Source organism: Procambarus clarkii, chromosome 69, assembly GCF_040958095.1.
Source record: "Procambarus clarkii isolate CNS0578487 chromosome 69, FALCON_Pclarkii_2.0, whole genome shotgun sequence".
NCBI lineage: Eukaryota > Metazoa > Arthropoda > Malacostraca > Decapoda > Cambaridae > Procambarus > Procambarus clarkii.
Genome location: NC_091218.1, coordinates 6,563,526 through 6,590,636, shown reverse-complemented (window position 1 = coordinate 6,590,636; position 27,111 = coordinate 6,563,526). Strand labels below are relative to the sequence as shown.

The 27,111-nt window shown below is 44.5% G+C and overlaps 1 protein-coding gene across 1 annotated transcript in view; it reads left to right on the top strand.

Annotated features, from left to right (window-relative positions):
- The window catches only part of LOC123752660 (protein O-mannosyl-transferase TMTC1-like), a 150,264-nt gene that overhangs the window by 114,643 nt on the left and 8,510 nt on the right, over nucleotides 1-27,111 (top strand). The window lies entirely within an intron of this gene.

The window sequence follows — 27,111 nt, the reverse complement described above, 5'->3', positions numbered from 1 at the left end:
GAGTTCCGTGCTGCGTTTCACTTACGAGACGGAAAAGGATGGGAAGCTGCCTTTTCTAGATGTAACAGTCATGGAAAAGGGCGGAGGTTTCCACACTGCAGTCTACACAAAGGAAACAAACATAGGAATGTGCCTAAATGCCAACAGCGACTGCCCTGACAGGTACAAGAGGAGTGTTGTTAACGCATACGTCGACCGTGCTCTCAGCCACAGCTCAGAATGGAAGCAAGTCGACGAAGAACTCTGTAGGGTAAGGCAGGTTCTAGTCAATAACGGCTTCTCCAATGGTTTCATCGAAGACATCATAAGAAGGAAAGTGAAAAGCCATGCAACCTCCGAAGAGACAACTAACACAACACCTATACCCCCTATTAGACTATTTTACAGGAACTTCTTTTCCACAGCTCATAAAACAGAGGAAAGGGTCCTGAAAGATATTGTTAATAGAAACGTTATCCCTACAGACAAAAATCAGAGGATACAACTGACGATTTACTATAAAACCAGAAAAACGGCCAGCCTACTCATGAGAAACTCTCCAGACACGAAACAGAACGCTTTAAAAGAGACTAACGTCGTCTATGCCTTCAAATGCCCACTTGGGGACTGTAAGCTCCAAAAAACCCAGTATATAGGCAAGACAACAACATCTCTTTCTAGGCGTTTAACGATGCATAAACAACAGGGCTCCATTAAGGAACATATAATCTCTTCCCATAACCAAACCATCGCCAGAGAAATCCTAGTAAACAACACAGAAATCATCGATAGATACAGCGATAGCAGGCGGCTCGACGTCTGCGAGGCACTACACATCAAGAAGTCAACACCAGCAATCAACAGCCAATTATTGCACAACTATATTCTACCCACCTCAAGACTCCGCTCCAATATAGAAGCATCAAGAAATATGGACCAATAGGCTTTCTACAAACACTTCTATTCAATATCCATTGTTTCGTGTTCTGTCTTGTGTTGATACTTTTAATACCCTATTAATATCCTCTAATGCCACATCATCCTTCCCACCTTACTCAAATGTAATGCCACATCACCCTTCCCACCTCACTCAAATGTAGATATAAAACCAGGGAAACGCAAGTTCTAATCAGTTGTGTATTTGTGAAGTCTTTGAAAATGTAATAAGTTTTACGAAACGCGCCCGTGTCGCGTCAGACTAGAAATAAAAATGAATTTTGGAGAAGTGATTTTTGATTTACCTCCAATAGTGAAGCATAATGTACGAAAGATTGAGAAAATTCGTGTTAGAATTATTAATCTTACTTTTTCGGTCATATTTAATAAAATATATATATATATATATATATGCAGAATAACCACATGTGAAAAATAGAAAATGCTTAACGCGTTTTCGGCTAATTCGCCTTCATCAGAGCAAAGTAGAATCAATGGTCACCGGGTAGAATCACCGGGCCGGGTTATTCTGCATACTTGGATCAGTGTTTTTGTGTTCATTGTTGCATATATATATATATATATATATATATATATATATATATATATATATATATATATATATATATATATATATATATATATATATATATATATATATATATATATATATTAAAACGCATTTATGCATTAAGCATAGTCACAGTGTTCTCCCATATTAACAAGGACTTGATGAAAGAACGTGAGTGACCTCTCACCAGCTCTAGTTGCCCTTGGGAGGTGGTGATCTTTGGGGGGGTTAAATACCCCGAAATTACCATCTCTTTTAGGGATCTTAGTTTGGTGTAGTGGGTTAAAGGCATACCTGCTATGCCAGTTACTGTGAGGCTTCTGTGCTGGCTAGGGTTCGAGTCTTCTGGTGGGAAAGTGTTCTAAAGTTGTAAAACTTCCCTTGCGTGTTTAAGCAAGTTAGTGCATATATATATATATATATATATATATATATATATATATATATATATATATATATATATATATATATATATATATATATATATTTGTGATGGTTACGCGTTGGTGTTCGGCTGTTTCAAAAGCTAGGGGTATGGCCTCATCACATAAAGAAACAAAAAGAGAAAATATGGAACTTTCGTCTGTGGTAAGGTAATGGGAAGACACACAAAACACAAGTAAATTTAACAATGAAATTTTAATTACGTTAGAAAAGCAAAACATGAATAAAATGGACATAAAAATTGTAACATAAATCAATCAAACAAAATAATAAGAATAATCACTGGCAAAATGAAAAGTTACGTTAATACAAGTGAATAATATACAAGGAGAAATATGAGTGCAGGAATATTGGCTTTAAGCTGCCACCTCTCTTAGTACACGTAAGCCAGGGCTTAGTCTACCAATGAGACGTGTTAACTTGTGGAAAGCACGGGATATTCTGAGGGCTGTAGGTCGTGGTGGCCCCAGACATCAGGTAGTGTGGCGGGTGGAGGGAGCAGGTGCGATGTGCAACAGCCAATCAGCGACGTGCAGGCGACGGACAGGTAGTTTGCTGGTTCGAGTGGCGGAGGTGGAGCAGGTGTTCCCGGTGCTGAATTCGTTGGCTCTCTGGCAAACCTTGGTGTTGTACTTGTTGGATATATCTTCTATATTAGTTGTTATTGTTGTTAGGGACGTACTTAGGAGGGAAGAGCAGGCTCAATCTCTCTTGAAGGAGATTATCGTCACAATATATATATATGCAAACAAGCCTGAATGGTCCCCAGGACTATATGCGACTGAAAACTCACACCCCAGAAGTGACTCGAACCCATACTGCCAGGAGCAACGCAACTGGTATCTACAGGACGCCTTAATCCGGTTGACCATATTAACAGTCACATTATGGATCCAGTGTTATGTCCGGTCATGATGGTCAAGCGGATTAAGGCGTCCTGTAGATACCATTTGTGTTGCTCCTGGCAGTATGGGTTTGAGTCACTTCTGGGGTGTGAGTTTTCAGTCATATATATATCTATATATATATCTATATATATATATATATATATATATATATATATATATATAAATATATATATATATATATATATATATATATATATATATATATATATATATATATAAATATATATATATATAAATATATATATATAAATATATATATATATATATATATATATATATATAAATATATATATATAAATATATATATATAAATATATATATATATATATATATATATATATATATATATATATATATATATATATATATATATATATATATATATGAGAACAAGCTTGAATGGTCCCCAAGCATATATGTGAATGAAAACTCCACACCCGAGAAGTGACTCAAACCCGGACCGCCAGGGGCACATTGCAACTGGTGTACACGGTGCCTTAAACAACTCGCCCATCAGTGACCATACAAAAGGCAGTAACAGCCGAAGCTATTTGAACCACCACCCCGACGGCATATTGATGGTAATATTGGGCATAGCTATTTCATCAAATCACCTCATTTTTGTGGGGCCACATGAGCAACACAAATGCAAAGAAGCTTGAATGCTCCCCAAGCATATATGTGAATGAAAACTCCACACCCCAGAAGTGACTCGAACCCGGACCGCCAGGAGCACATTTGCTACTCATGTACACAGTGCCTTTACCCACTTGACCATCAATGACCGTACTCTCCGACCAAACTAAATTCCTAAGGGTAACAAAGGACACCACAGCCGAATTGAAGACGAAGATAAACAGATTGATAAAAACTGTGAATGCCAAGAAATCTGGACTCCACCTGCCAAAGGTTATTAGGGAATACAAATCTGGTAATGAGTATGGGAATGTCAAGATCCACAAACCTGGAAACCCACTTCGGCCAATCATCAGCCAGATACCCACACCCACATACAGACTGGCTAAGCGACTCAACTGCTTGCTGACTCCTTATGTACCTTGTGCTTTCAGCCTGAAATCTCCAAAGGAATTCGATGACTTACTGCGGCGAGCATGGGCCACAGGGATAAGAGCCTCGTTGGATGTAGAGTCACTGTTTACCAACGTACCTGTGGATGAAACAGTCGTGATGAGTGGACAGAGTGTATCGTGATCCAGCTTGTACTCCTCTTGACATATCAGAAAACATGTTAGAAAGCTACTCCAAGCCTGAACTAAACAGGCACCCTTCTTGAATCCAGATGGGCCCATGTATAAGCAAGTAGATGGGGGTTGTCATGGGTTCTTCCCTAGGTGCCCTGTTTGTGAACTTCTACATGGGTACCATCGAGTAGAGGGTCTTAGTTGACATGAACTTGAAACCCGCTATATAATGCAAATATGTTGACGACATTTTCATGCAGGTACCTGATGTCAGACGTCTGCAGCAGCTGAAGAAGGCATTCGAGCAGAATTCTGTGTTAAGTTTCACTTACGAGATGGAGAAAGATGGGAAGCTGCCCTTTCTAGATGTAACAGTCACGGAAAGGAACGGAAACTTCCACACTGCAGTCTACACTAAGGAAACAAACATAGTTATGTGCCTCAATGCCAATAGTGACTGCCCAGACAGGTACAAGAGAAGTGTTGTCAATGCTTACATCGACCGGGTACTCAGTCACAGCTCAGGATGGAAGCAAGTCGATGAAGAACTCTGTAGGGTAAGGCAGGTCCTAGTCAAAATGGCTTCTCTAACGGTTATGTTGAAGACGTCATAAAAAAAAGGTGAAACGCCATGCAACGTCTGAAGAGTCAACTAGCACAACTCTTGTACCCCCTATTAGATTTTACAGTCTTACAGGAACTTCTTTTCGACGGCTCATAAAACTGAGGAAAGGGTCCTGAAAGATATTATTAATAGGAACGTTATCCCTACAGACAAAAATCAGAAAATACAATTGACAATTTACTACAAAAACAAAAAAAACGCCAAACAACTCATGAAAAACTCCCCAGACACCAAACAGAACGCCTTGAAGGAAACCAACGTCGTCTATGCTTTCACATGCCCGCTTGGGGACTGTAAGCCCAAAAGAGCTTAGTATATAGGCAAGACAACAACGTCTCTGTCTAGGCGATTTACAATGCACAAACAACAGGGCTCCATCAAGGAACATATAATTTCTTCTCACAACCAGACCATCACCAGACAAATCTTAACAAGCAACAAAGAAATCATCAATAAATACAGCGATAGCAGGCGGCTTGACATCAGCGAGGCACTACACATCAAAAAGTCAACACCAGCAATCAACAGCCAATTAATGCACAACTATATTCTACCAACTTCAAGACCCCGAACCAACATAGCATTAACAAGAGAAAGTATGGGCCAATAGGCCTTCTGCAGGTTACTTCCATTCTTATGTTTTCATAACCATTGATTCGTGTTCTGTCATATCTCTGTCACCTCACCCAAAATTTTTGTGCCATATCACTTCACCCAAAACTAGTATAAGTATGATGTATGTTATGTGTAGACTAGACTTGAAAATGTAAGAAGCTTACAAAACACGTTCCGGCGTCAGATCAAAAATAAAAATGTAAAGAATGAATTTTGGAAAGTTAATTTTTCAATTATAATCGACAGTGAAGAAAAACGTAATGAATATTGAGAAGATTCGTGTTAGAATTATTAATCTTACCCTATCAGTCATATTCATCCACATATGTTTACAAGAAAGACTGCTACCAAAATATACTAATATATATATATATATATATATATATATATATATATATATATATATATATATATATATATATATATATATATACAAAAAAAACGCCAAACAACTCATGAAAAACTCATTATATATATATATATTTATATATATATATATATATATATATATATATATATATATATATATATATATATATATACATATATATATATATATATATATATATATATATATATATATATATATATTCAACAGTTCCCTATAGTCACAATTTTTTTTTTATAACTTCACTGTAAAATATTCTGAATTTCCTAAATACTTTGAAAATTTTTCTAGGTGGCGTAAATTGAGGGTTTGTCAGCGCGCCACACCTTAAAGTAGATTTTTACCTGATTTCCTTCTAATCTCATTTTTCCTGAACTTTCTGGGAAAACGTTTTGTTTTGAATTGTTATTTTCTTTCGAGGGCAGCACTTCTCATCCCTCACGCCCTAAAATGTGCCAACTAATTTTTTCCCTTGTGACCGTAATTTTCCATGTAATCTGCGTTTTTCCTTTTCCTGTAATATATTTTTAACATCGTAATTATTTGATTTCTGAGTGGACCACAGCCAAACTAACGCATCTTTAATACATTCTTTGATTTTGCTCAAACTGTCATTTCCTCTTATACAGGATTAAGAATTAATTACATTTTCTTAAATTATGTCCAAAATTTCGGGATGAAGGAATTAAGGCTCCGTGCAAATGTAAGGTTGTGGAAGACTTGATATATATAAATTACCTACCAATATATGTCTTTACTACCTATATACTGCTTATATACTACTACTACTTATATATAAACTATATAAACTACCGTACACTAGCATACGGCCCTCGTACTGCCTCATACTTGGGGATAGTTGTATATACATCTCTACAACCCGTCCTTCCGCTTATTGCGTCGCATTATCAACGGAATCAACCAAATCCTAATAAATACGATTTGTAAAGCATCAAGCACCGTAATATTGACGCTTTATATGCATAGCCCTCGACTGGTTAAGGGGGTTGTTTCGGTGTGTACGTTTTTGGTTAGGCAAAACTGTTGTAGTATTATGGAGTGGCAACCCGATAACCGGTTGTCATATCACTGAGTGCATAAGGTTATCTTGAGATGATTTCGGGGCTTTAGTGTCCCCGCGGCCCGGTCCTCGACCAGGCCTCCACCCCCAGGAAGCAGCCCGTGACAGCTGACTAACTCCCAAGTACCTGTTTACTGCTAGGTAACAGGGGCATTCAGGGTGAAAGAAACTTTGCCCATTTGTTTCTGCCTCGTGCGGGAATCGAACCCGCGCCACAGAATTACGAGTCCTGCGCGCTATCCACCAGGCTACGAGGTCCCGCACACAAGGTTAACACATGTAGCCAACCCTTAACACAACAACTCCCTCAACCCCCCTCCACTACACTCATCTCCACCACAATCCCTCCTCCACCACAACCCCCCTCCACCACAACCATCTCCACCACAACCCCCCTCTACCACAATCTCAATTCCCCTCGAGCTTCCAAGAACCCCTTCCATTGCAAACAATTACCAAAACATTTTATTTTTGTGGTGAGACGCCTCCACCACACTCCACCCATTGCCATCTGTAGCCTCTCTATACATTGCTCATCTTTGTCACCATCTTCAACCACTGGGAGTTTAGCCTCAGGACCCCCACCCACTCCCACAGTGAAGACTACCATGTCACTCACTGCTTCAGCCCCCCTGTATGTGATCGATCACATCCAGGGGGCTGAATTGACATACCTTCCAGTGAAGTCTATCTCAAACACATCCTTGCATGAATGTGTGTGTGTGTGTGTGTGTGTACTCACCTAATTGTACTCACCTAATTGTGCTTGCGGGGGTTGAGCTTTGGCTCTTTGGTCCCGCCTCTCAACTGTCAATCAACTGGTGTACAGATTCCTGAGCCTACTGGGCTCTATCATACCTACATTTGAAACTGTGTATGGAGTCAGCCTCCACCACATCACTTCCTAGTGCATTCCATTTATTAACTACTCTGACACTGAAAAAATTCTTTCTAACGTCTCTGTGGCTCATCTGGGTACTAAGTTTCCACCTGTGTCCCCTTGTTCGTGTCCCACCCGTGCTGAAGAGTTTGTCTTTGTCCACCCTGTCAATTCCCCTGAGAATTTTGTAGGTGGTTATCATGTCTCCCCTTACTCTTCTGTTTTCCAGGGATGTGAGGTTCAGCTCCTTTAGCCTTTCCTCGTAGCTCAATCCTCTCAATGTGTGTGTGTGTGTGTGTGTGTGTGTGTGTGTGTGTGTGTGTGTGTGTGTGTGTGTGTGTGTGTGTGTGTATGTATGTGTGTGTGTGTGTGTGTGTGTGTGTGTGTACTCACATATTTGTGCTTGCGGGGGTTGAGCTCTGGCTCTTTGGTCCCGCCTCTCAACTATCAATCGACTGGTGTACAGTTTTCTGAGCCTACTGGGCTCTATCATATCTACACTTGAAGCTGTGTATGGAGTCAGCCTCCACCACATCACTTCCTAATGCATTCCATTTGTCTCCTACTCTGACACTGAAAAAATTCTTTCTAACGTCTCTATGGCTCATTTGGGCACTCAATTTTCACCTGTGTCCCGTAGTGCGTGTGCCTCTTGTGGTAAATAGCCTGTCTTTATCTACCCCTGTCGATTCCTCTGAGAAACATTTATGTGGTGACCATGTCCCCTCTAACTCTTCTGTCTCCCAGTGACGTGAGGTTAAATTCCCGTAGTCTCTTCTCGTAGCTCATACCCCTCAGTTCGGGTACTAGTCTGGTGGCAAAGCTTTGAACCTTTTCCAGTTTAGTCTTATGCATGACTAGATATGGACTCCATGCTGGAGCCGCATACTCCAGGATTGGTCTGATATATATGGTAAACAAAGTTCTGAAAGATTCTTTACACAAGTTTCTAAAGGCCGTTCTTATGTTAGCCAACCTGGCGTATACCGCTGATGTTATCCTCTTGATATGAGCTTCAGGGAACAGGTCTGGCGTGATATCAACCCCCAGGTCTTTCTCTCAGACTCTTGAAGTATTTCATCTTCCAAATGATACCTCGTAACTGGTCTCCTACTCCCTACACCAATCTTCATTACATTACATTTGGTTGGGTTAAACTCTAACAACCTTTTGTTCGACCATTCCTGCAGCGTGTCCAGGTCTTCTTGAAGCCTTAAGCTGTCCTTCTTTGTCTTAATCCTTCTCATAATTTTGGCGTCGTCAGCAAACATTGAGAAGAATGAGTCTATACCCTCTGGGAGATCATTTACGTATATCAGAAATATGATAGGTCCGAGTACAGAGCCCTGTGGGACTCCACTGGTGACTTCACGACAAACTGAGGTTTCACCTTTCACTGTAACTCTCTGCTTCCTATTGCTTAGGTACTCTCTTATCCACTGGAGCGCCAACCAGTTACTCTTGCCTGTTTCTCCAGCTTATGCATCAACCTTTTATGGGGTACTGTGTCAAAGGCTTTCCGTGTGTGTGTGTGTAATTACCTAAGTGTAATTAGGTAAGATTAATTACCTAAGTGTAGTTACAGGATTAAAGCAACGCTCGTGGTGTCCCGTCTTCCCAACCTTCTTTGTCATATAACGCTTTGAAACTATTGAAGGTCTTGGCCTCCACCACCTTCTCACCTAACTTGTTCCAACCGTCTACCACTCTGTTTGCGAAAATGAATTTTCTTATATTTCTTCGGCATCTGTGTTAAGGATTCGAACCTATGAGTATTTCCAGGCACTCACGCCCCAGACAACCAAGCCATGACATGATCAAAATATAAATCTCACAAGTCAATTCCCCACAGATGCCAATGTTTTTTCACCTGATGAGAGGCGACCTTGGTTCGGTCAGCTGGCAAGCGTATGTCAGCGCCGTCAGCTGGCGTGGACAACAAAAAGGAATTTCGTCAAGCTCTGGGCTTGACCTGGAGACCGTCAGGACTCCGCCGGTCTTTCCCACAACCTGGCCACGAGTGTGTGTACTCACCTATTTGTGCTTGCAGGATCGAGCATTGACTCTTGGATCCCGCCTTTCCAGCTATCGGTTGTTTACAGCAATGACTCCTGTCCCATTTCCCTATCATATCTAGTTTTAAAAGTATGAATAGTATTTGCTTCCACAACCTGTTCCCCAAGTGCATTCCATTTTTCCACTACTCTCACGCTAAAAGTAAACTTCCTAACATCTCTGTGACTCATCTGAGTTTCCAGTTTCCACCCATGTCCCCTCGTTCTGTTATTTTTACGTGTGAACATTTCATCTATTTCCATTTTGTCAATTCCCCTGAGTATTTTATATGTCCCTATCATATCTCCTCTCTCCCTTCTTTTCTCTAGTGTCGTAAGGTTCAGTTCCTTCAGACGCTCTGCATATCCCATCCCTCGTAACTCTGGGACAAGCCTCGTCGCAAACTTCTGAACCTTCTCCAGTTTCTTTATGTGTTTCTTCAGATGGGGGCTCCATGATGGCGCGTCATACTCTAAGACGGGTCTCACGTAGGCAGTGTAAAGCGCCCTAAAAGCCTCCTCATTTAGGTTCTGAATGAAGTTCTAATTTTCGCCAGTGTAGAGTACGCTGCTGTCGTTATCCTATTTATATGTGCCTCAGGAGTTAGATTAGGTGTCACATCCACTCCCAGGTCTCTTTCTCGAATCGTTACAGGTAGGCTCTTCCCCTTCATTGTGTACTGTCCCTTTGGTCTCCTGTCACCTGATTCCATTTCCATAACTTTACATTTACTGGTGTTAAACTCCAGTAGCCATATCTCTGACCATCTCTGCAACCTGTTTAAGTCCTCTTGGAGGATCCTACAATCCTCGTCTGTCACAACTCTTCTCATTAATTTTGCGTCATCCGCAAACATTGACATGTATGATTCCACTCCTGTAAACATATCATTTACCTAAATTAGAAAGAGGATTGGTCCCAGCACCGATCCTTGAGGTACTCCACTTGTTACTGTTCGCCAGTCCGACTTCTCGCCCCTTACCATTACCCTCTGGCTCCTTCCTGTTAGGTAGTTCTTCACCCATACTAGGGCTTTTCCGCTTACTCCTGCCTGCCTCTCAAGTTTGTATAGCAGTCTCATGTGCGGTACTGTATCAAAGGCCTTTTGGCAGTCAAGAAATATGCAGTCTGCCCAGCCTTCTCTGTCCTGCCTTATCCTTGTTACTTTATCATAGAATTCTAAAAGGTTTGTTAGGCATGATTTCCCTGTCCAGAACCCATGTTGGTGCTTGTTTACAAACCCAATGCTCTCCAGGTGCTCAACAAGTCTTAGCCTAATTATTCTTTCAAGTATTTTGCAGGGGATGCTTGTCAGTGATACGGGTCTGTAGTTAAGTGCCTCCTCCCTATCACCTTTCTTGAAAATCGGTACGACATTTGCCTCCTTCCAGCAACTGGGCAATTCTCCAGACATCAGTGACTCATTAAAGATCATTGCCAGAGGCACGCTGAGAGCCTGCGCTGCCTCTTTAAGTATCCACGGTGATACTTTGTCTGGTCCAACAGCTTTATTTGCATCCAGTGTTGTCAACTCTTTCATTACCTTCTCTGCTGTCACCTCTATATCTGATAGTCTTTCATCTAGGGTAATCGCTTCTAACAATGGGAGCTGCTCAGGCTCGGTTGTGAACACTCCACGGAATTTTGCATTCAGTACCTTGCAGATTTCCTTGTCGCTTTCTGTATATGCCCCTTCTGTTTTCCTCAGTCTTGTCACTTGGTCATTTACCGACATCTTCCTTCTTATATGGCTATGTAGTAATTTAGGTTGCTTTTTCGCTTTGACTGCAATATCATTCTCATAATTTCTTTCCGACACTCGTCTTATGTTAATGTAATCATTCCTAGCTCTGTTACATCTAATCCTGTTGTCCTCTGTTCTTTGTCTTCTGTATTTCCTCCACTCCCTCCTGCTTCTCACCTTTGCTTCCTAACACTGTCTATTAAACCATGGGTTATTATATTCCCTCCTGCTTTTTTCCTTTATTGTTGGAATAAATCTATCTTCAGCCTCCTTGCATTTCAATATGACTTGGTTCATCATACCTTGCACTGTTTTTCCTCTAAGTTCTTCCTCCCACTGCACTTCTCCTAGGTAGTCCCTTATTCTTCTGTAGTCCCCTTTTCTGTAATCAAGTCTCCTTTCCCGGACCTCTTGTCCTTTGGTCATAATTTTAAGCTCCATCATGTAGTCAAAGACTAGGACACAATGGTCACTGGCTCCTAGTGGTATTTCATGTTCCAACTGCTCGATGTCTTCTACATTCTGGGTGAAAATGAGATCTAATAGGCTGGGCGTATCCCCTCCTCTTTCCCTAGTATCTTCTTTCACATGCTGTGTTAGGAAATTGTGTGTGTGTGTGTGTGTGTGTGTGTGTGTGTGTGTGTGTGTGTGTGTGTGTGTGTGTGTGTGTGTGTGTGTGTGTGTGTGTGTGTGTGTGTATGTGCGCGCGCGCGCGTGCGCGCCGCTCTGTGATGTGACAGTCACACCAATTCTTTCCTGCACCACACCCATGTGGGGGACCTCCCCCCCTCTCCACCCCACACCCACAGGGGCCCCCCTCTCCACCCCACCACACCCACAGGGGCCCCTTCTCCACCCCCACAGGGGGCCCCCCTCTCCACCCCACCACACCCACAGGGCCCCCCCCCTCTCCACCCCACCACACCCACAGGGCCCCCCCCTCTCCACCCCACCACACCCACAGGGACTTCCCTCTTCACCCTCACCACACCCACAGCGGCCCCCCTCTCCACCCCACCACACCCACAGGGGCCCCCCTCTCCACCCCACCACACCCACAGGGGCCCCTTCTCCACCCCCACAGGGGGCCCCCCTCTCCACCCCACCACACCCACAGGGCCCCCCCCTCTCCACCCCACCACACCCACAGGGACTTCCCTCTTCACCCTCACCACACCCACAGCGGCCCCCCTCTCCACCCCACCACACCCACAGGGGCCCCCCTCTCCACCCCACCACACCCACAGGGGCCCCTTCTCCACCCCCACAGGGGGCCCCCTCTCCACCCCACCACACCCACAGGGCCCCCCCCTCTCCACCCCACCACACCCACAGGGACTTCCCTCTTCACCCTCACCACACCCACAGCGGCCCCCCTCTCCACCCCACCACACCCACAGGGGCCCCTTCTCCATCCCCACAGGGGCCCCTCTCTCCACCCCACCACACCCGCAGGGGCCCCTCCTCTCCACCCCACCACACCCACAGGGGGCGCCTCTCCACCCCCACCACTCTCACAGGGGTGCCTCTCCACCCCCACCACACCCACAGGGGCCCCTGTTCACCCCACCACATCCACAAGGGGTCCCTTCTCCACCCCCACTACACCCACAGTGGCTCCCTCTCCACACCCACAGGGGCCCCTCTCCACCCCCACCACACCCACAGGGGCCCCTGTCCACCCCACCACACCCACAGGGGGTCCTTCTCCACCCCCACTATACCCACAGTGGCTCCCTCTCCACACCCACAGGGGGCCCCTCTCAACCCCATCACACCCACAGGGCGCCCCTCTCCACCCCCACCACACCCACAGGGGGGACCCCTCTCCACCCCACCACACCCACAGGGCGCCCCTTTCCACCCCCACCACACCCACAGGGGGGATCCCTCTCCACCCCACCACACCCACAGGGAGGACCCTCTCCCCCCCACCACACCCCTGGGGAGGACCCCGGGCCCCGCCCTCAACAACTCCCTGGGCAAGACGGAAGAACTCATGTCTATTGTAATAGGTCGAGAGCGGAATTCCTTTACCGAAATTTTGTCCTAAAGGTGGAATTCCGAAATTAAATTCCGTCAGGAAGAGGATCGTTACGGTGTGTCGTGCTGGGAATCTTCACTCCACCGTCAGGAGCGAGAGGTCTCGTCTACGCCGTCAGGAGCGAGAGGTCTCGTCTCCGCCGTCAGGAGCGAGAGGTCTCGTCTCCGCCGTCAGGAGCGAGAGGTCTCGTGTCCTCCGTCAGGAGCGAGAGATCTCGTCTCCTCCGTCAGGAGCGAGAGGTCTCGTCTCCTCCGTCAGGAGCGAGAGGTCTCGTCTCCTACGTCAGGAGCAAGAGGTCTCGTCTCCACCGTCAGGAGCGAGAGGTCTCGTCTCCTACGTCAGGAGCGAGAGGTCTCGTCTCCGCCGTCAGGAGCGAGAGGTCTCGTCTCCTACGTCAGGAGCGAGAGGTCTCGTCTCCGCCGTCAGGAGCGAGAGGTCTCGTCTCCTACGTCAGGAGCGAGAGGTCTCGTCTCCTACGTCAGGAGCGAGAGGTCTCGTCTCCGCCGTCAGGAGCGAGAGGTCTCGTCTCCGCCGTCAGGAGCGAGAGGTCTCGTCTCCGCCGTCAGGAGCGAGAGAGACGTGCACCCGCAGGAGATGAAGACGGACACTACCACGCCGCCCTGATGCTGGTGTCGTCAACCAGTCACGTGCCCAAGTAAGAGCCACATTGATGAGCTGCCATTCATCTGTCAATCACAGGCGGTGACAAGAAATAAATAATCAATTATTTGCTCGATCAGTGTTATTTTTACACACAATAATTATTTAATTATCATATGTACTATTCACATTACCCACTTCAATTATTTCCTCAACCTTGCTATGCATTCATTTTATTCCTATTTATTATCCATATCATTGTCAATGGAATGAAAACTACAAACACCTTTATCAATATAATATAGTTTGTCAATTGTTTATCTATTAGTCTATTCGTTTATTTTGTGTTAAAAATATGTTTTCTTGTTGGCCTGGTGACCGTCACAGTTCTAGCGAGACAATGGTTCTGTGCTTCAAGCAATACCTGTAATCATGCAGAAAACAATCATGCAACAGTAAAATTGAATCGCGCCGCAGTAGCTAACATTTTGAGTCCTACGAGGAGGCGGGCAAGAGCCTCTCCTTAAACTGTTTAGACCAAACAAATAAAGGAAACATCAGAATGCCTATTGACCCATACGAGGCAACTCCGCCAACCCAAACTCATTCATATGTGAAATATATCCAATGGTCCCTCTAATATGTACGTCATTCTAACACTCAAGCACTCGTCGAATCTAAATAACTTTGTGAATGGCCCATTAGGCCTACGGAGAAGAACAAAAACTTAAAAATACTTAAACAGTAAAAAAATAAGAGAAGCCTTCTACGCCTGACTAATTTAAATCATTTTTTAACACAGTGACCCAATTCTGTCACAGCCGGTGTAAAAGTATTCCTTAGACTTCGACATTTTTCTTAGTCATTTAAAAAAAGGAAAGTAAAGAAGTTGCTTCAAAGGCGACACTGGAAGAGGTCAAATAAAATGCACTTGAATATTACATTTCCAAGCTCAGATATTTGTTATTTGTCACCACTCAATAGTGTTCTGAGACCTGAGGAGGGGGGTCCAAGGCCTGACGGGGGAGGGGGTCCAGGACTTGACGAGGGGGTCCAGGACTTGACGAGGGGGTCCAGGACTTGACGAGGGGGGACCATGACTTGACGAGGGGGTCCAGGACTTGACGAGGGGGTCCAGGACTTGACGAGGGGGTCCAGGACTTGACGAGGGGGTCCAGGACTTGACGAGGGGGTCCAGGACTTGACGAGGGGGTCCAGGACTTGACGAGGGGGTCCAGGACTTGACGAGGGGGGACCATGACTTGACGAGGGGGTCCAGGACTTGACGAGGGGGTCCAGGACTTGACGAGGGGGAAATAGGACTTGGCGAGGGGGGTCCAGGACTTGGCGAGGGGGGTCCAGGACTTGGGTGTAGGTGTAGACACCCTCAGTACGAGGTGTACTGAGGGTGTCTATGACAGGTTGTCACTGTCAGTGACAACCTGTCATTCACACACACATGTGACAGGTTAGATCAGCCGTCAATGAGAACATGATCACTCTGAGACCCTCCTCTCCCATCCCATGACACAACCCTAAAGTTAATATTAATTTCATCAATGAAATCAGGATTATATCACTTGTCGGCATCTGTGAACGCAGTAAGCAGACTTATATATGCGACTTGTCGAGAAGAATTGGTGTTAGGTCACCTGTCACCTTGAGGTCAGGTCACCTGTCACCTTGAGGTCAGGTCACCTGTCACCTTGAGGTTAGGTCAGCTGTCACCTTGAGGTCAGGTCACCTGTCACCTTGAGGTCAGGTCACCTGTCACCTTGAGGTCAGGTCACCTGTCACCTTGAGGTCAGGTCACCTGTCACCTTGAGGTCAGGTCACCTGTCACCTTGAGGTCAGGTCACCTGTCACCTTGAGGTCAGGTCACCTGTCACCTTGAGGTCAGGTCACCTGTCACCTTGAGGTTAGGTCACCTGTCACCTTGAGGTCAGGTCACCTGTCACCTTGAGGTTAGGTCACCTGTCACCTTGAGGTCAGGTCACCTGTCACCTTGAGGTCAGGTCACCTGTCACCTTGAGGTTAGGTCACCTGTCACCTTGAGGTTAGGTCAGCTGTCACCTTGAGGTTAGGTCACCTGTCACCTTGAGGTTAAGTCACCTGCCACCTTGAGGTTAGGTCACCTGTCACCTTGAGGTCAGGTCACCTGTCACCTTGAGGTTAGGTCACCTGTCATCTTGAGGTTAGGTCACTAGCCACCTTGAGGTTAGGTCACCTGTCACCTTGAGGTCAGGTCACCTGTCACCTTGAGGTTAGGTCACCTGTCACCTTGAGGTTAGGTCACCTGTCATCTTGAGGTTAGGTCACTAGCCACCTTGAGGTTAGGTCACCTGTCACCTTGAAGTTAGGTCACCTGTCACTTTGAGGTCCGGTCACCTGCCACCTTGAGGTCCGGTCACCTGTCACCTTGAGGTTAGGTCACCTGTCACCTTGAGGTTAGGTCACTAGCCACCTTGAGGTTAGGTCACCTGTCACCTTGAGGTTAGGTCACCTGTCACTTTGAGGTTAGGTCACCTGTCACCTTGAGGTTAAGTCACCTGCCACCTTGAGGTTAGGTCACCTGTCACCTTGAGGTTAGGTCACCTGTCATCTTGAGGTTAGGTCACTAGCCACCTTGAGGTTAGGTCACCTGTCACCTTGAGGTCAGGTCACCTGTCACCTTGAGGTTAGGTCACCTGTCACCTTGAGGTTAGGTCACCTGTCATCTTGAGGTTAGGTCACTAGCCACCTTGAGGTTAGGTCACCTGTCACCTTGAAGTTAGGTCACCTGTCACTTTGAGGTCCGGTCACCTGCCACCTTGAGGTCCGGTCACCTGTCACCTTGAGGTTAGGTCACCTGTCACCTTGAGGTTAGGTCACCTGTCACCTTGAGGTTAGGTCACCTGTTATCTTGAGGTTAGGTCACTAGCCACCTTGAGGTCAGGTCACCTGTCACCTTGAGGTTAGGTCACCTGTCATCTTGAGGTCAGGTCACCTGTCACTTTGAGGTCCGGTCACCTGCCACCTTGAGGTTAGGTCACCTGTCACCTTGAGGTTAGGTCACCTGTCACCTTGAGGTTAGGTCACCTGTCACCTTGAGGTCAGGTCACCTGCCACCTTGAGGTTAAGTCACCTGTCACCTTGAGGTTAGGTCACCTGACACCTTGAAGTTAGGTCACCTGTCACTTTGAGGTCCGGTCACCTGCCACCTTGAGGTTAGGTCACCTGTCACCTTGAGGTCAGGTCACCTGTCACCTTGAGGTTAGGTCACCTGTCACCTTGAGGTCAGGTCACCTGTCACCTTGAGGTTAGGTCACCTGTCCCCTTGAGGTTAGGCCACCTGTCACCTTCAGGTTAGGTCAACTGTCACCTTGAGGTTAGGTCACCTGTCACCTTGAGGTCAGGTCACCTGTCACCTTGAGGTCAGGTCACCTGTCACCTTGAGGTTAGGTCACCTGTCACCTTGAGGTTAGGTCACCTGTCATCTTGAGGTCAGGTCACCTGTCACCTTGAGGTTAGGTCACCTGTCACCTTGAGGTTAGGTCACCTGTCATCTTGAGGTCAGGTCACCTGTCACCTTGAGGTTAGGTCACCTGTCCCCTTGAGGTTAGGCCACCTGTCACCTTGAGGTCAGGTCACCTGCTACCTTGAGGTTAGGTCACCTGTCACCTTTTTTTTTTTTTTTTTTTTTTTTTTTTTTTTTTTTTTTTTTGAGATATATACAAGAGTTGTTACATTCTTGTACAGCCACTAGTACGCGTAGCGTTTCGGGCAAGTCCTTAATCCTACGGTCCCTGGAATACGATCCCCTGCCGCGAAGAACCGTTTTTTCATCCAAGTACACATTTTACTGTTGCGTTAAACAGAGGCTACAGTTAAGGAATTGCGCCCAGTAAATCCTCCCCGGCCAGGATACGAACCCATGACATAGCGCTCGCGGAACGCCAGGCGAGTGTCCTTGAGGTCAGGTCACCTGTCACCTTGAGGTTAGGTCACCTGTCACCTTGAGGTTAGGTCAGCTGTCACCTTGAGGTTAGGCCACCTGTCACCTTGAGGTTAGCATCGTGCACATCTCCACCGTTGATACTGCCGGTGAGATACTTGTAGAACACAAGTCCAGCAGTAGCGCGCCCTGGTATGGCATAAACAACATACTTTACCCTGCATGTTGCTATGCCACGGGATGGCAGAACTGCCGTAGGGTCTTCCAGGACTTGACATGGAAGACCCACGTGCCACGCCCTGAAATCCAACATTTCAGGGCTGGCACTGTAACTAGGCCATCTACAAATTTAAAAAAGTTTTCAAATTCACGAAGTTTACGCCAGTGTTCTTGCAGAATAAGTATATCACAAATTAAAAATATTTTCAATATATTCATAACATATGGGAGCCGGTTGGCCGAGCGGACAGCACGCGGGACTTGTGATCCTGTGGTCCTGGGTTCGATCCCAGGCGCCGGCGAGAAACAATGGGCAGAGTTTCTTTCACCCTATGCCCCTGTTACCTAGCAGTAAAATAGGTACCTGGGTGTTAGTCAGCTGTCACGGGCTGCTTCCTGGGGGTGGAGGCCTGGTCGAGGACCGGGCCGCGGGGACACTAAAAAGCCCCGAAATCATCTCAAGATAACCTCAAGATATACATTTGGGGTTTAAACCCATCACAGTTTTCGGCAATAACTGTAAAATCTTCTTCAATTTTCTCAATTTTGGTTTTCCTATATTCGTATGGCCTGAAGTCCCTTCAGACCAACAACTGACACAGAGCATAGTATGCATCTCTGTTTTGTTTACATACTCTTATATATCTATTTAAATTTGTATATATTTTATTTATAAAGAAAACACACTGTCTGCATTTGACTTAATGAAATTCTTAAGCCTGCAAGTCGCATGCCCCGAGGCGATACACACACACATATACTGGTACTGGCAGGTTTCCCTGGTTGATTACCTGGTTGATGGGGTTCTGGGAGTTCTTCTACTCCCCAAGCCCGGCCCGAGGCCAGGCTTGACTTGGGAGAGTTTGGTCCACTAGGCTGTTGCTTGGAGCGGCCCGCAGGCCCACATACCCACCACAGCCCGATTGGTCCGGCACTCCTTGGAGGAATAAATCTAGTTTCCTCTTGAAGATGTCCACGGTTGTTCCGGCAATATTTCTTATGCTTGCTGGGAGGACGTTGAACAACCGCGGACCTCTGATGTTTATACAGTGTTCTCTGATTGTGCCTATGGCACCTCTGCTCTTCACTGGTTCTATTCTGCATTTTCTTCCATATCGTTCACTCCAGTACGTTGTTATTTTACTGTGTAGATTTGGTACTTGGCCCTCCAGTATCTTCCAGGTGTATATTATTTGATATCTCTCTTGTCTTCTTTCTAGTGAGTACATTTGGAGGGCTTTGAGACGATCCCAATAATTTAGGTGCTTTATTGCGTCTATGCGTGCCGTATATGTTCTTTGTATTCCCTCTATTTCAGCAATCTCTCCTGCTCTGAAGAGGGAAGTGAGTACTGAGCAGTACTCAAGACGGGACAACACAAGTGACTTGAAGAGTACAACCATTGTGATGGGATCCCTGGATTTGAACGTTCTCGTAATCCATCCTATCATTTTTCTGGCTGTCGCAATATTTGCTTGGTTATGCTTCCTAAACGTTAGGTCGTCAGACATTATTATTCCCAAATCCTTTACATGCTGTTTTCCTAGTATGGGTACATTTGATTGTGTTTTGTACTCTGTATTATGTTTAAGGTCCTCATTTTTACCGTACCTGAGTACCTGGAATTTATCACTGTTAAACATCATGTTATTTTCTGATGCCCAGTCGAAAACTTTATTAATATCAGCTTGAAGTTTTTCAATGTCTTCAGCCGAGCTAATTTTCATACTGATTTTTGTGTCATCTGCAAAGGATGATACGAAGCTGTGACTTGTATTTTTGTCTATATCTGATATGAGAATAAGGAAAAGCAGCGGTGCAAGGACTGTACTCTGAGGTACAGAGCTTTTAACTGTACTTGGACTAGATTTTATATGGTTGACCGTTACTCGCTGAGTCCTGTTTGACAGAAAACTGAGTATCCAGCGTCCTACTTTACCGGTTATTCCCATTGACTTCATTTTGTGTGCTATCACGCCATGGTCACATTTATCGAAAGCCTTTGCGAAGTCCGTGTATATCACATCAGCATTCTGTTTTTCTTCTATTGCCTCAGTGACTTTGTCGTAGTGCTCAAGTAGCTGTGAGAGGCACGATCTTCCCGCTCGAAATCCATGTTGGCCTGGGTTGTGAAGGTCATTGGTCTCAAAGAAATTGCTGACCTGACTCCTAATCACTCTCTCAAATACTTTTTTTGATGTGCGATGTTAGTGCAACTGGTCTATAATTCTTTGCCAATGCAACTTGTGTAGAGGGGCATATGTCTGCTACTTTAAGTGCATCTGGTATCTCCCCCGTGTCCAAGCTCTTCCTCCACACTATACTGAGTGCCTGTGCTACCGGCACTTTGCATTTCTTTATAAATATTGAATTCCATGAGTCTGGACCTGGGGCCGAGTGCATGGGCATGTTTTCAATTTCTCTTTCAAAATTTAGTGCGCTTGTGTTGATATCAGTTATATTTACAGGGGTTTGAATATCCCGCATAAAGAAATTGTCTGGATCTTCCACTTTCATGTTGTTTATTGGAGTGCTAAACATGTCCTCATACTGCTTTTTTAGGATTTCACTAATTTCTTTGTCATCCTCCGTGTATGAACCTTCACTTGTACGAATAGGTCCAATACTGGCAGTGGTTTTTGCTTTTGATTTCGCATATGAGAAGAAATATTTTGGATTTTTCTGTATTTCCTGAATTGCTTTCTGTTCTAACTGCCTTTATTCAGTTTCATATGAGTGTATCAATTTCCGCTCGATTTCTTCAATCTCCCTATTTAAATTATTCCTTCTTTGACGGGAAATTCGTGTCTGCATAAGCAGTTCTGTTATTTTTTTCCTGCGTTTATAGTGTCGTCTGCGTTTTCTTTCTACGTTAGATCTCTTTCTGGCTTTCCTTAAAGGAACATGTTTCAGACAGACTTGATACGCTTCCGAAGCCAGCTTTTCTATTCCTTCTGTAGGACTTGTATTACTTAGAACAGTTTCCCATGAAATGTTTGTAAGTTCCCCTGTTTATTATCTCCCAGTCTATCCTTTTATTTTTAAAATTGAATTTACTGAATAGCCCCTCTCGCTTTATCAACGTTTTAGGTCTATTCTGAGTATTGATGGTCGTTTGCACTTCAATGAGCTTGTGATCTGAGTATGTGGTATCTGATATCGTAATGTCTCTGATAATGTCTTCATTGTTCGTAAAGACCAGATCTAGAATATTTTCATTTCTCGTTGGCTCCGATATCTGCTGATTGAGTGAAAATTTGTCACAGAATCTAAGTAGTTCTCTAATCTGTGGTTGGTTAGGTCTTGATAGATTTCCTGGTATAATATTATTGTTTGCTATTTTCCACCTGAGACTAGGCAAGTTGAAGTCACCTAGGAAGATAATATCAGGTATCGGGTTCTCCAAATTATCAAGGCTATTCTCTATTTTGCTTATCTGTTCTGTGAATTCCTCAGCCGTTGCATCTGGCAGTTTGTATATTAGAATAATCACTAAATTTATTTTCTCTATTTTTAATCCCAGTACTTCTACCACCTCATTTGTAACGTTTAGGAGCTCCGAGCATACAAGGTCTTCCCTAATATACAGACCCACTCCTCCATGTGACCTAATTTTCCTATCACACCTGTATAGGTTATATCCTGGAATCCAGATATCAACCAGATATCAGATATCCAGATATCCCAGGTATCAAACCACTAACATCTACAGTCTTTAACGCCTCAGTGGTATATAATAAGTTTAATTGACGTTTCCTCCGATTTCCAGCCTGAGTCCAAGGACTGGAAAAGACGCTGTATCACTGAAGCCTTCCGATGCACTGTGTCTCACGGTCATTCATTAGGGGGCTTCGAGTGGGATGGGTATTGGCTAGAACGTGCGGTGGAAGAAGAGGGGGGGGGGAAAGGATGGATGGTTGGCAGCGGAAGAGAGAGAAAGAAAGCAGCATGTTCTGTCGCATTTTCCCCTACTCACTAATTGCACGTGCGCTCGTTGTGTTTTGAGAAGTCAATCCTAATAGAGTCATATATCAGTTTCCCTGGTAATGGTGAGTCATGGGGTAGGGAGACTACACACTGCCTGCTTAATCCCATCAACTGGAAGACCGTCAAGGCGGCGGAAACTGGCAATTGTAGAGGAGAGGATCAACTAGTCGAAGACCGTTAATGAAAGCTCTGGTGACGTATGATTATTCCCACATTTGGAAGGTGATAGGGAAAGTAAGGGTGAAGGTGAAGGGAAGAGGGGAAGGTGAGGGTAAACGGGAAGGTAAGGTAAAGTTGAGGGGTAGGTGGGGGGGGGGGGGAAGAAGTGAAGGGATTTAGTGGCTCGTCTTGGGTAAAAAGTTCATTTACCAACCATTCCTCTCCCCCAATACGTCTTATGCCTTACGAAATCAACCAATCCGTTCAAAATATATCGTGTTAATGAACATTAAAGCATCCTAATATTCACGTTGTCCTTGCAACGGCCGCGATAGGGGTAGGTGGGTTGGTTGGGTTAGCATGATTCTTGTTAAGAAGAACAATTACACTTGATCCGGAGCGGCAAATTGATAGAAGGAACAGCATTCACCCCGTGTAGCGACCAGACGAACTCACCCCGTGTAGCGACCAGACGACATTCACCCCGTGTAGCGACCAGACGACATTCAGCCCGTGTAGCGACCAGACGACATTCACCCCGTGTAGCGACCAGACGACATTCACCCCGTGTAGCGACCAGACGAACTCACCCCGTGTAGCGACCAGACGACATTCACCCCGTGTAGCGACCAGACGACATTCAGCCCGTGTAGCGACCAGACGACATTCACCTCGTGTAGCGACCAGACGACATTCACCCCGTGTAGCGACCAGACAACATTCACCTCGTGTAGCGACCAGACGACATTCACCCCGTGTAGCGACCAGACGACATTCACCCCTAGCAGCAACCAGACGACATTCACCCCGTGTAGCGACCAGACGACATTCATCCCGTGTAGCGACCAGACGACATTCACCCCGTGTAGCGACCAGACGACATTCACCCCTAGCAGCGACCAGACGACATTCACCTCGTGTAGCGACCAGACGAACTTCACCCCTAGCAGCGACCAGACGACATTCACCCCGTATAGCGACCAGACGACCAAATATTCCGATCAAATTTGAGCAGTGAAAGACACCAACGAAGCTGGAACGAGCGGCTCACGTCATGACGGATACGCTCCTCTGGAAACTGGAATGAGATTAACCATTTTCCTCTCCTGGAAGAGGTATTTGGTTTAGACTGTGAAAGTTAGATGCTCGGTGTCCACAGGGAACAAGTAATCCTGAATCATGAACGAGCTGCTCAAGCTGTCTGGAACCTGGGAGCCCGTTGTCTAACCCTTGTAAATATTTTGTGATTTAGAACTTTGAAGACTTTAGACGGATACTTGTTTTCTAATATCTAGTCTTTATTAAAAATGAAAACAAGTCCGTCTGGAAAATTCTTCTATTTTTGAGTGGAAAAGGAATTAAATTATGTCAAAGGTTTCTTTCAGATACGCCAAAGACTAAAGAGAATGCTGGTCCTTGGGGAAAATGAGTTAGATCATATAACTGATAATGACACTGAAATAAGTAGCATCCTAAGTACTATGTTTCTGTACGCTAGAGAGGAACTTGATAACACCTGAGCCAATCTATGTAGGAGGTGAGGAAGGTCACTTCAACTGTATAGTCATTAATAAGGAGGAAGTAATTTCACATAGACAAATGAAAGCCAAACTAGTCCCCAGGCTCAGACGAAAAGTTTGTCTGGGTGCCAAGATCATACAAGAGCTGAGTGAGGCCTTGACATTCATATTTAATGCCATTAAATTCCACGGAATCGCGGAGGGTTGTCAATGTTGGACCAGTCTTCAGAAAAGGGGGAAATTATCACTTCCATCGAATTATCGACCAATTAGCTAAACGTATATTGTGGGAAAACTGCTTGAATCCTTAATCGGAAAAGATATTCTGGTACAACTTGAGAAACACAGATTGATAAGGGATTTTCAACATAGCTTTACAAAGGGCTGTGAAGGGAAATTATGTTCCATGAAATTTCCATTTACTCTATTCCAGCATATTTGAGGCAGTTGACAGTGGTACCAATTATCACGTTGTGTACCTTGACTTCAGCGAAGGTTTTGATACTGGGCCTCACGAGTGGATGGAAGAAACTCTTGGTACTGGAGAACTATGCTAAGTTGGATAAGGGCGCGATTATTTGAAAGCAAAACAAAAGAGTTGTATAAATGGAGTTCAGTCACAATAGGAAATAGTTGTAATTGGAGTGCCACAAGACCTTATCCTAGGACCCCCTATTGTTTACTGTACATATAAACGATTTAGATTCAGGATTGAGCAGCAATATTTGCAGACAATACAAAAATTAGGAAAGAAATAACTTTAGAAAATTAAAAAAAATTGATAAATGCAAGGTTTGCGAGACTAGGTAGTGACACACACACTCAACCCAAAAATATGAAAAGGATAAGACCGTATAAGGTCCGTCCTGGTGAATTATCAAGATATCTAATCTTCAGCAACGTTATTGTGACTCATTATCTGCAATGATGATAGAGTTACCAGATATCTGCTGGATAGTGTTGAAATTGAAACATTGCAAATGCGAAAAAAATCTGGGGGTCATGATTAGCAAATATTTAAGGCCAAAAACCAGCGCCTAAATGTTCCCAAAAAGACAAATAGTACTCCGATCTACCTCAAGAAGCTTGGGGAAGAACTAAACACTTCTTTATCGCTGAATATTTAGCTAAACCATTAAATATCTAATCTGGCTTCAAGAAATAGACTAGTTCACCATGAAAAAAATACATATAATATTATTTAGCTAAATAGAACGTCGTATTCATATACGACGTCCTTTTTAGCTAAATAATATTATATGTATTATATGTTCGTTTCAGTCCCCAGTTGTGTGCTGTAGGTCACACGAAGGAGCGTATGACGTCAACCTCCTCCAGACGTCACATTCTCTCTTAAGATAACTTAAGAACTACTACATTATTATGACTGATACATAATGACTATCTCCCGCCGATATAACCTGGTTATTACAAGCTCCTCCAATACGAGGCTCGCGTATATAATCACTTTTTTAACATAAACCATATTAACCGAAAATAACGAACCATATTAACCGAAAATAACGAACCATATTTACCGAAAATAACGAACCATATTAACCGAAAATAACGAACCATATTAACCGAAAATAACGAACCATATTAACCGAAAATAACGAACCATATTAACCGAAAATAACGAACCATATTAACCGAAAATAACGAACCATATTAACCGAAAATAACGAACCATATTAACCGAAAATAACGAACCATATTAACCGAAAATAACGAACCATATTAACCGAAAATAACGGACCATATTAACCGAAAATAACGAACCATATTAACCGAAAATAACGAACCATATTAACCGAAAATAACGAACCATATTAACCGAAAATAACGAACCATATTAACGAAAAATAACGAACCATATTAACACATAATAATGTACCATAACATAATAGCTGAAAATAACGGAATTGCTCTATTATTTTCTTACTCATTTATTCATGAAACTATCAAGTTATGCACATCTTTCAGCATGATAAAATTTAACAAACTGATAGAATAAGATAAGGGTAAAAGGGGGTCGAGATATTTACCCAGTCCCCCCGTACAATGTTAATTTTTTTCTCCAATATTTACACAGCAAGGTATCCATTATATATGCTACCATCGTGCCATTCACGGAGGGACTCTTAAAGACGCTGGGGCAATATCCAAGCCACTTCAGACTCGTACACGCCTCGCAAAATAGGAATCTTCATTTTGCTTCAGAAATTAAATAAAAATGAGTCTCTGGTAAATCTCATTCTCCCGAAATTGCTGCAAGATTATCATGGGAGAGAGAGAGAGAGAGAGAGAGAGAGAGAGAGAGAGAGAGAGAGAGAGAGAGAGAGAGAGAGAGAGAGAGAGAGAGAGAGAGAGAGAGAGAGACTGACTCAGCCAAATTGTCAGATTACGGGATTTGAATTTCTAAGGGACAGGATCGACCCATCAGCCGGGTGAGGACTTCATGATCAACATCTTAGACCTCCTAAGACGTTCGCCGTCTGCGATCTTCTCAGCGCGTACAATCTCTCTCTCTTAAGTGTCTAGAACAAAAAGAGAACATCGCCTAGGAACATAGTTCAAAGTGCGCCTGTGCCAACCACACCCTAATTCACAAATAACTTTCCAGGTGAATATAACAGACCCAGGTGAGTAACAGACCCACGTGAGTAACAGACCCAGGTGAGTAACAGACCCAGGCGAGTAACAGACCCAAGTGAGTAACAGACCCAGGTGAGTAACAGACCCAAGCGAGTAACAGACCCAAGGGAGTAGCAGACTCAAGTGAGTAACAGACCCAGGTGAGTAGCAGATTCAAGTGAGTAACAGACCCAGGCGAGTAACAGACCCAAGCGAGTAACAGACCCAAGCGAGTAACAGACCCAGGCGAGTAACAGACCCAAGCGAGTTACAGACCCAAGCGAGTAACAGACCCAAGCGAGTAACAGACCCAAGTGAGTAACAGACCCAAGTGAGTAACAGACCCAGGCGAGTAACAGACCCAAGCAAGTTACAGACCCAAGCAAGTTACAGACCCAAGCGAGTAACAGACCCAAGTGAGTAACAGACCCAAGTGAGTAGCAGACTCAAGTGAGTAACAGATCCAGGTGAGTAACAGACCCAAGTGAGTAACAGACCCAGGTGAGTAGCAGATTCAAGTGAGTAACAGACCCAGGCGAGTAACAGACCCAAGCGAGTAACAGACCCAAGCGAGTAACAGACC